The sequence below is a fragment of the Hordeum vulgare genome, chromosome 4H (genome assembly GCF_904849725.1).
Source record: "Hordeum vulgare subsp. vulgare chromosome 4H, MorexV3_pseudomolecules_assembly, whole genome shotgun sequence".
Classification (NCBI taxonomy): domain Eukaryota; kingdom Viridiplantae; phylum Streptophyta; class Magnoliopsida; order Poales; family Poaceae; genus Hordeum; species Hordeum vulgare.
The window spans coordinates 474,854,765-474,865,816 of record NC_058521.1 but is presented as its reverse complement, the minus strand read 5'-3'; the positions used below and the strand labels follow the sequence as shown (position 1 = coordinate 474,865,816).

The 11,052-nt window shown below is 43.1% G+C and overlaps 1 pseudogene; it reads right to left on the bottom strand.

Moving 5' to 3' along the window:
• Positions 1-528: 528 nt before the first annotated feature.
• Positions 529-11,052, bottom strand: part of LOC123450631 — a 74,552-nt pseudogene continuing 64,028 nt past the window's right edge.

Sequence of the window (11,052 nt, the reverse complement as noted above, 5' to 3'; positions counted from 1 at the left end):
CTCCTTTTTCGTTTCGGAATAGCAATGCTAACTGTGATGGATTTTCTAAACACTGTCCACATGGCAACTACAACATTTAATTTCACAATTTTGATAAACATAATGTTGTCCACGTGTCCATTTTTATGTATACGGTCATGCTCTAAGCATACTATTTCCATACATCCACATATGTGGCAACTCTCCCACTATTATTTCTGTCTAACTTAGATGACAATCATTTTTCCTCACGATTTGCGTGTGCTCACTTCATTAGTTCTCACATGGTATATACAACACTATATATGTGGCAACTATTACTATCCCAAGAATGCGTGGAATGAAAACAGAGTAGCTATCTGATGGCAGTTTTAGTAGCAGATACATGGCGGATTTAGTAGGATATACATGGTAGATTTAGTAGCACACACATGGCACTTTCTTTCATTTTTCTGTAATCCACCACCAGTTATGCTCACATTTCTAAGCCATCACCATCTGCATTGCAAGATTGTCACTAAAATCAAAGCTAGAATCTCCCACATTTGCCTACTGATTGCCACCTCCTTTCCTTGGTTTCTTGTGCTTTGCTTGAATTTTCAACCCTGATTTGTAGCTCACCTCTTTTAGACGCCCTTTTGTGATGGAGCGTGGCGGGTTCCTGACCTGAGTTTGCGTGTCTGATGCTCCAGACCATACTTTTGAGTTTTTAGAGGACGGGCCTATGGATGAAGGCGCATTCGAACTACATGAGAATCTATGTAAGGCCTCCTCGTCCTTCCTTTTATTGATCACATCAAGCTCTCTTTTCAGTGCCTATCTGTGCTTTTTTTCCACCCTAGCCGTCTCATCACTCTTGCATGCATCATCTATTAGTTGAACATAATTCTTGGTCAAGACCACCTACCTCACGGAGTCCATGGTTGTCTCGAGTTTGTCCTCATGTATAGCTAAGATAGCATCTAATGTTTGTGGCGCCAACGCATCGTCCACGTCCCAAGTCCATCACTAACGTATGAAATGGCAGGACAAATGCTTGACCGCGTGCAACTCCATAACTTTGAGTATGTGGCAGCACACAATCCCGTCACGTTCATACATGCAGCATTCGCAATAGTACTCACCTTGATTTACTATGGCCTTCCCAAAGTAATTTCTTCCCTTGTACAGATCTTCTGGTTCTAAATCAGACATGTCCTTGAGATTGCACACCTTGAATGTCCATTCGTCAACCTGATAAGCTGAATATGAGGTGGACAACCTAATTTTTTCCTGGAATCTGTATGTTTGTGCTAGTTAATTTATCATATCCTTTTAACCACTTTTGTTGTGGTAGGCCAAAAAAATAGCAAGCGTGTTGAATTCGACATGGCAAAGAAAGCATTTTTTACATGGCATGTTTTTGACTGTTTCCACATGGCAACTAAAGTTTCTTCCACATGGGAGTCAAAGCGTGACGCGCATGGTAATCAATATGTTTTACAACATATCGTGCTCACGTGAATCTATGAGTATGTCAAAACATGGCAACTACAATGTATTAAGAATGGCAACTATGTCTACTTTTGGTATGACAGCTACATCATCTTCTTATTATGGCAAAAACGGGTTATCATATATGGCAATTACTTTGGATTATACATTGCAATTACACCACATTCCACATGGTAACCACATAACATTCAAAATGACAACTGTTGGAAATATGCCCTAGAGGCAATAATAAAATAGTTATTATTATATTTCTTGTTTTGAGATAATCGTTTATTATCCATGCTATAATTGTATTGAATGGAAACACAAATGCATGTGTGGATATATAGACAAAACAATGTCCCTAGTGAGCCTCTAGTTGACTAGCTCGTTGATCAAAGATGGTTAAGGTTTCCTAGCCATAGACAAGTGTTGTGAGTTGTTAACAGCATCATATCATTAGGGGAATGATGTGATGGACAAGACCCAAATTATAAACATAGCATGTGATCGTGTCATTTTGTTGCTATTGTTTTCTCCATGTCAAGTATACGTTCCTATGACCATGAGATCATGTAACTCACTGACACCGGAGGAATGCCTTGTGTGTATCAATCGTTGCAACGTTACTACGTGACTATAAAGGTGCTCTAAAGGTATCTTCGAAGGTGTCCATTGAGTTAGCGTGGATCAAGACTGAGATTTGTCACTCCGTATGATGGAGAGGTATCTCGGGGCCCACTCGGTAATACAACATCACAAACAAGCCTTGCAAGCAATGTGGCTAAAGAGTTAGCCACAGGATCTTGTATTACAAAACGAGTAAAGAGACTTGCTGGTAATGAGATTGAAATAGGTATAGAGATACCGACGATCGAATCTCGGGTAAGTAACATACCGAAGGACAAAGGGAACATTATACGGGATTAACTCATTCTTTGACATAAAGGTTCAATCGATAAGTTCTTCGTAGAATATGTAGGAGCCAATATGGGCATCCACGCCCCGCTATTGGTTCTTGACCAGAGAGTGTCTCAGGTCATGTCTGCATAGTTTTCAAACCCGCAGGGTCTGCACACTTGAGGTTCGGTGACGTTTCGGTATAGTTGAATTATTGATGTTGGTAACCGAATGTTGTCCGGAGTCCCGGATGCGATCCCGGACGTCATGAGGTTTTTCCAAGTGGTACGGAAACGAAGATTGATATATAGGAATGTTGCATTGACTTTCTGAATGATTTCGGGCATTACCCGTAAAGTAACAGGAGTGACAAATGGGTGTCGGGGTTTTACTGGGAGGGGCACCCACCCTGGAGAGGACCTAATAGGCCCATGGGTGGTGCACCAACCCTTAGTGGGCTGGTGAGGCCAGCCCAATAAACCTATTTCGGATGAAATAAAAAAACAAAAGGAAAAAAAAGAAGGAGGTGGACAAGTTGGCAAGGAGTCCTCCACCAAACCGAATTGGAGGAGGACTCCTCCCTCTTGGGCTCGGCCGAAGCTCCTCCTTGGAGTAGGAGCCAAGGCAACCCTCCCTCCTGTTCCTCCTATATATAGTGGAGGTTTGAGAGGCTTTTTTCACCCCAATCAATTGTGCAGCCCTCTCTCCCTCCACCACTTCGTGACACCCCATAGCTAGTTCGGTACGGCACGGCGAAGCCCTGCCGGAGTAGCTCCACCACCATCACGGCCACGCCGTCGTGCTGTCAGAGAATTCAGCTACCTCTTCGTCTCTCTTGCTGGATCAAGAAGGCGGAGATCGTCATCGAGTTGTATGTGTGCTAAACGCGGAGTTGTCGTCCATTCGGTACTAGATCGGGAAGGAGTTCGTGGGACGCTTGTGATTCAGATCGCAAAGACGTTCGACTACATCAACCTCGTTTCTTAACGCTTCCCGCTTAGCGACCTACAAGGGTATGGGGATCCGATCTCCCCTCTCGTAGATGATCATCAACATGATAGGTCTTTCGTGTGCATAGGATTTTTTTTGTTTCCCATGCAACGTTCCCCGACAGTGGCATCATGAGCTAGGTTCATGCGTAGATGATATCTCGAGTAGAACACGAAAGAGTTTGTGGGAGTTGATGTTCAATTTTCTGCCCTCCTTACTCGTACGCTTACGAGAGACCGGTTTCATTGACTAACATGCAAGTTGTTGCATAAGCATTGATACGTCTCCAACGTATCTATAATTTTTGATGGTTTCATGCTATATCTTGTCAAACTTTGGATGTTTTGTATGCCTTTTATATATTTTTCGGGACTAACCTATAAACTCAGTGCCAAGTGTTAGTTCCTGTTTTTCCGTGTTTTTGACCCTTTTCAGAGGAGGATTTTAAACAGAGTCTAAACGCAATAAAGCTTCCGAAAAGATTTTTTCCGAAACAGAAGACGATCGGGAGACTTGAGAACCAAGGTAGAAGGTTTATACGTCTTCGTCGTATCTACTTTTATGAACTCTTTTGCCCTTGTTTTGGACTCTAATTTGCATGATTTGAATGGAACTAACCCGGACTAACGATGTTTTCAGCAGAATTGCCATTGTGTTGTTTTTGTGCAGAAATAAAAGTTCTCGGATTGTCCAAAAAATTTATGGAGATTTTTCTGGAATAAAAGAAAAATACGTGCGCAAAGATCCACCGGAGGGGGCGTGCCAGTGGGCCACAAGCCCCGGGCCGCGGCGACCCCCTAGGTCGCACCGTGAGGGCTTGTGGGGCCCACGTGGCACTACCACCCCCAAACTCAGCTCTATATCTTCCGTCTCGCCCGGAAAAAAATCAGAGAGAAGGTTTCATCGCGTTTTGCGATACGGAGGCGCCGCCACATCCTGTTCTTCATCTGGAGGGCAGATCTGGAATCCGTTTTGGGCTCCGGAGAGGGGAAATCGTCGCCATCGTCATCATCAACCTTTCTCCATCGACAATTCCATGATGCTCTTCATCGTTTGTGAGTAATCTCATCGTAGGCTTGCTGGACGGTGATGAGTTGGATGAGACCTATCATGTAATCGAGTTAGTTTTTGATGGGGATTGATCCCTAGTATCCACTATGTTCTAGATTGATGTTGGTACTACTTGGCTATGCTTAATGCTTGTCACTAGGGCCCGAGTGCCATGATTTCAGATCTGAACCTATTATGTTGTCGCCAATATATGTGTGTTTTAGATCCTATCTTGCAAGTTGTAGTCACCTACTATGTGTTATGACCCGGCAACCCCGGAGTGACAATAGCCGGAACCACTCCCGGAGATGACCATAGTATGAGGAGTTCATGTATTCACCGCGTGTTAATGCGTTGGTCCGATTCTTTATTAAAAGGAGAACCTTAATATCCCGTAGTTTCCATTAGGACCCTGCTGCCACGGGAGGGATGGACAATAGATGTCATGCAAGTTCTTTTCCCTAAGCACGTATGACTACTTATGGAATACATGCCTACATTAGATTGATGAACGAGAGCTAGTTACATATCTCTCCGTGTTATAGTTGTTACATGATGAATCACATCCGTCACACTCATCCATCACCGATCCACTTCCTATGAGTCTTTTACTACTGGTCCTTGCTACGTTACTTTGTCTAGGCTTGTCCCTTGCTACAAAAGGGATTGGGCCACTTTGCTACTGCTGTTATTCTGCTGCTGCTGCTACTTCTGTTCCTTGCTACTTCGTTGTTACTTGTTGCAAGATCCTTTTCCGACACCGTTGTCGGGGAAGAATATTTCCCGTCCACGGGCAACTTACTCACGCCATTGATACAACAGTTAGGAATAGTCTGCCGTCAACATATCGTTTCTGGCACCGTTGCTATCATACTACTTTGCTACTGATACTTTGCTTGCAGACACTAATCTTTCAGGTGTAGTTGAATCTGACAAACTCAGCTGCTAATACTTGAGAATATTCTTTCGCTTCTCCTTTGTCAAACCAACAAATTTGGGTTGAATACTCTACCCTCGAAAACTGTTGTAATCCCCTACACATGTGGGTTATCAAGGCTTTTTCTCGCGCCGTTGCCGGGGAGGCACAACTATATTCTCTGAGTCACTTGGGATTGATGTCTATTGATCACTATGAGGAATCCGAAAGATTCAAGAACTAAAATCCTACCTTCCACTACGAGGAGAGGTAAGGAACTGCCATCTAGCTCTGCACTTGATTCACCTTCAGTTTTGAGTAAGTTTGCGACATCACCTCCTGCTAGAAATCTTAATATGTCGCCTGTGCTTGATGATGCTACTTCTGCTGCCCATGATGCTTATGATGATGCTATGCTTGATACTATGCTTGATGATGCTATGCTTGATACTATGCCTGATGATGCTATGCTTGATACTGTGCCTGATGATGCTATGCTTCATACTATGCCTGATGATGCTATACTTGATACTATGTCTGCTATGCCTGATACTACTTTGCCACTAGGTGCATTCCTTGATGCACAAATTGCTAGAGTTGTTGCTAGATGTGATGATACTTCTGAAATTGCTGATACTATTGAAGTAGAACCCGCTACTATGCCTGAATTGCCTGTTATGCCTGATACGCGTTATGTTATGGAGGGAGAGATAGCTGAGGACTTTCTTGCATGTAAAGATAGATATGATGTTGAGAAATTACTGCGCAAGTGGAAAGAAAAATCTCTGAACGCTAGGATGAAATACGACCTGAAGTTTGCCACTTCGCCTATCTTTGTGACCGATAAGGATTATGAATTCTCTGTCGACCCTGAGTTAATCACTCTAGTCGAATTTGATCTTTTTCACGGTTATGAGTCTGAAACGGTTGTAGCCCATCTTACCAAACTGCACGATATAGCCACCCTATTCAGTAGTGAGGAAAAGATCCGCCACTACTATATCCTCAAGTTGTTTCCTATCTCGCTAAAGGATGATGCTAAGACCTGGTTCACTTCTCTTGCTCCTGGTTGTGTGCGTAGCCCCCAGGATATGGTCTACTACTTCTCTGAAAAATATGTCCCTGTCCATAAGAAGCAAGCTGCCTTGCAGGAAATATACAACTTTGCTCAAGCTGAAGAAGAGAGTCTCCCACAAGCTTGCGAAGGCTTATCCAGCTACTGAATGCTTTGCGTGATCACCCTCTTGAGAAGAATGAAATACTTGATATCTTCTATAATGGACTTACCAATGCTTCCAAAGACCACTTAGATAGTTGTGCCGGTAGTGTTTTTAGGGAACGAACTGTAGAACAAGCTGAGATTCTGTTGAACAACATCTTGTGCAATGAGAATGCTTGGACTATTCCCGAACCACCTCCTAAGCCAACTCCGAAGAAAAGAGGTATTCTATTCCTCAGTCCTGAAGATATGCAAGAAGCCAAGAAATCTATGCGAGAGAAAGGCATTAATTCTGAAGATGTCAAAAATCTACCACCTATCGAAGAGATCCATGGTCTCGATAACCCGATACAGGTAGTAGAAGTTAATTCTCTGCGTAGGTTTGATGAGAGTGATATTCCTTTTGATGAACCTGCTAGCTTATGCATGGATGAATTTGATAACTTCATTGCCAAACAACAGAGTTTCAATGATTATGTTAGCAGACAATTGGAAAAGAATGCTCGTATCCTTAGTCATTTAAGTGCTTGTGTGGACAGAAATGTCAATGATCTTAAGCTTTTGAGTAAACATGCTTCTATGGTTACTAATCAGGTAGAACAAGTACTTAAAACTCAGAATGACTTGCTCAATGAGTTGAATGACAATTCTATTAGAGTCGTTACTAGAGGCGGTAGAATGACCCAGGAACCTCTGTATCCTGAGGGTCATCCGAAGAGAATTGAACAAGATTCTCAAGGAGTTGGCACTGATGCACCTAGTCATCCTAGAAAGAAGAAGAAAGATAATAGGAACCTACACGCTAGTAACCCTGTTGCTTCTACACCTGAGAGTCCAAACGATGCCTCTGTCTCTGATGCTGAAACACAATCTGGTGATGAACATCAGCCTAAAGATAATATCAATAGTGATGTTCATGTAGATGCTCAACCTAGCAATGAAAATGATGTGGAGATCGAACCTGATCTTGATAACCCACAACCTAAGAATAAGTGATACAATAAGAATGACTTCGCTGCTAGGAAGCACGGTAAAGAAAGGGAACCATGTGTTCAAAAACCTATGCCCTTTCCTCCCAAACCATCCAAGAAAAAGGATGATGAGGATTTTGAGTGCTTCGTTGAAATGATCAGACCTGTCTTTCTGCAAATGCGTTTGACGGATATGCTCAAGATGTCTCTGTGTGCTAAGTACATGAAAGATATTGTGACTAATAAGAGGAGGATACCTGAGGTTTAGATTTCCACCATGCTCGCTAATTATACCTTCAAGGGTGGACCTCCTAAGAAACTAGGTGATCCCGGTGTGCCCATTATACCTTGCTCCATTAAAGGAAATTATGTTAGAACTGCTTTATCTGATCTTGGAGCCGGTGTTAGTGTTATGCCTCTCTCTCTTTATCGTAGGCTTGAACTGGATAAGTTGACACCACTGAAATCTCTCTGCAAATGGCCAACAAATCAAGTGCTTTCGCTATCGGCATTTGCGAGGATGTGCATGTTGTGGTTGCTAACATCACTATCTTAACAGACTTTGTTATCTTGGATATTCCCGAGGACGATGCCATGGTGGTCATCCTTAGAAGACCCTTTTTAAACACTTTAGGTTGCTCAGAAGAAAAATGATAGGCTTAGTTTAGTTTTCCCTGTTTTATGTGTTAGCATCCGGTAGAAAAGTACCCAAAAATAAAAGTTCTCCCAACGCTGTGAAAATCAAGTATGATTTTTTCTGGATTTTTCTAAAAGTACTGGGACAAAGAGTCTGTCTAGGGGCCACACCAGTGGGCCACAAGCCCTAGGGGCGCGGGCACCCCCTGGTCGCGCCACCCAGGCTTGTGAGGCCCACGGGCACGTCCTCCACTCATTCTTGCTCTCATCCGCTTGTCCTACCTCCAGAAAAAATCGTTTCGTAGCTCAATCCCGTGTTCTTTCTCCTCTTGCTGGGATTTTCGATCTCTTTGCTCAAATCACCATTCTCCGTATTGTTTTGGGGAAATTACTCCTTGGTAAGTGACTCCTCCATTGGTCCAATTAGTTTTTGCTTTAGTGCCTTATACTCCGTGTATTTTTTGCTGCCTTGGTGACCATGTTCTTGAGCTTTGCATGCCAATTTTAGCTGGTCCCAAGTAGTTTTGATGTGTGATATGGTCTCTAGGAACTTGTTGGAGTAGTTACTATGAGTTTCGTTGAGCCTTATTCACTTTTCCTTAGCATCACTAAAAATTTCACAAATTTTCAGAGATAGAAAAGGGGAAAGATGAGGAGATTCTTAAGAGGCTCGTCAAGCTGTGACCCCAAGGATGGTGGGAGTGAGATGAAGCCCAAGTATTTGGTCCCTCGAGTCGCAGAAGTTCGAGCGTGCGAGTGGCCAAGCGACGTGTTCTTACGCGCCGCCGGAATTTATGAGGACTTTTATCACTTGGTGGAGAACGCAGGCCTTACCGCCTTCTTTGAAGATAAGTGTCCGCAATACCTCCTCCTCACTAATATCTTCGTACAAAGCTTTAACTTCTATCCGAGGAATAATCCTCCTATGGTTGAGTTCAAACTTTATGATATCCCCCAGCGCATGTCACTCCAGGATTTTTGCAATGTTTGCAAATTGCCTTACGTTGGGGATATTCATGAACCTCGTCCACGGGACTTGGAAGCTTTCATCGATACAATTGTTGTAGGAGAGGAGAGAGGAGTGTCTTGCGCTAGAGCTGCTAGCATACATTTTCCCGTGCTTCGGTACTTCTCTCTATTTGTGGGAAAATGTTTGATTGGCCGTGGGACAGCTGGGTCCCTTAGTTCCCCACATCTTGCGGTCTTGCGCAATGCCCTTTATAACGATAAAACTTATAGCTTGGGCGCTATATTAGCTCAACGGTTGAACCTGAACCGTTCTAAGGGTGTTGTGTATGGGGGTATCTATGCTACTCGTCTTGCTAGACACTTTGAGATACCTATTAGACTGGACGAGGAAGAAGAGATTCTTCTTCCCGAGAGATATCTAGATTACGATAGCATGGTTTGCCATGACTTTCTTGATAGTGATGTAAATAGAAGGATGATTTATAACCTGGTATTTAGTCAGGGTACTCGTGAGACTATTACTTTGCCTGCTCCTTCTTTGTTCAATCTTCATGCAGGCAGGTACACTATTATTCCCTCGGACATCTACGCATATTGAGGCTTAGCCCAACCACAGGTGTCCGTGCTTGAGCCCCCAGTCGAGTACCAGACGCCAGTTTACCAGTGGGAGCCAGAGGAGCTCACATAGCAGTGGCATCCTCATTCCACTCCGGAGTACCCCGGAGCTGGTTATTTCCCTCCTTGGGAGTAGACCAACTTAGGCCAAAAGCCAAAGCTTGGGGGAGTACGTGTTCTCACCGACTTTACATTCTTGCTTATGCTTTCACTTTGTTAGCCGGTGTTCACACTTTGCCACTGTATCATCCATGCTAGTTTATTTTCTATTTCTCGCTTTCCTTTTTGTGTGTCTGTCTAGTTTGAAAAAAACCAAAAAGATTTCCTTTTTCTTCTTTTGCTTGTTGGGAGCTTTCCCGTGTAGATAGTTTTCTTTTTCTTTGGGTCAAGGTAGAAGATATTGGTTACAATGTTTAGTGGCTCTTGCATGCATACATGTTTAGCTGTCAAAGAGCCATATTACTTTGTCTTCTCCTTTGTGTTTGCCTGCAGATTCCAGCTTTAGTCCAATGCACGAGCACGCTTATTATTGTTCACATCGTTCAGTCGTGCAAGTGAAATGCAATAATGACGATATGTGATGAAGTGACTGAGCCTAGAAAAGCTGGTATGAACTCGATCTATTTTGTTTTTGTAAATATGACTAGCTCATCACGCCTGATTCAGCCTTGTTGTGAGAGAAACATATTCGCACTGACAACTTAGAGATCATAGTTGCTTATGCCATGCTTACTTAGCTAGGAGCTTATAATGGTCTGTCTTGGTTGCTAACATGAATGTTGAGATGACTGTGATGTAGTATGATAGGATGGTATCCTCCTTTGAATGCTTCAAGTGGCTTGACTTGGCGCATGTTCACACATGTAGTTGAAACAAAATCAACATAGCCTCTATGATGTTCATGTTCATGGTGATTTATGTCTTACTCATGCTTGCACTCAATGTTAGTTAATCTCAATGCATTTTGATGACTGTTGTCGCTCTCTAGTTGGTCGCTTCCCAGTCTTTTGCTAGCCTTCACTTGTATTAATCGGGAATACTTCTTGTGCATCCACTCCCATAAACCCAAAGTTGTGCCATATGAGTCCACCATAACTACCTATGTGCGGTATCTACCTGCTGTTCCAAGTAAATTTGCATGTGCCATTCTCTAAACCTTCAAGAAATAATCTGTTTTGCATGCCCAAACCGCTCATGTGGTGACACGGGGCTATTGGTATCTTCCATGCTAGGCATGTTATCCTCGATATGTGTTTATTCACTATCATTCACGTGAAAGGGGCCGATAATTGGAATTCCCAGTTCCTTGCTCAAATCGAAAAGATAGTTGCAAA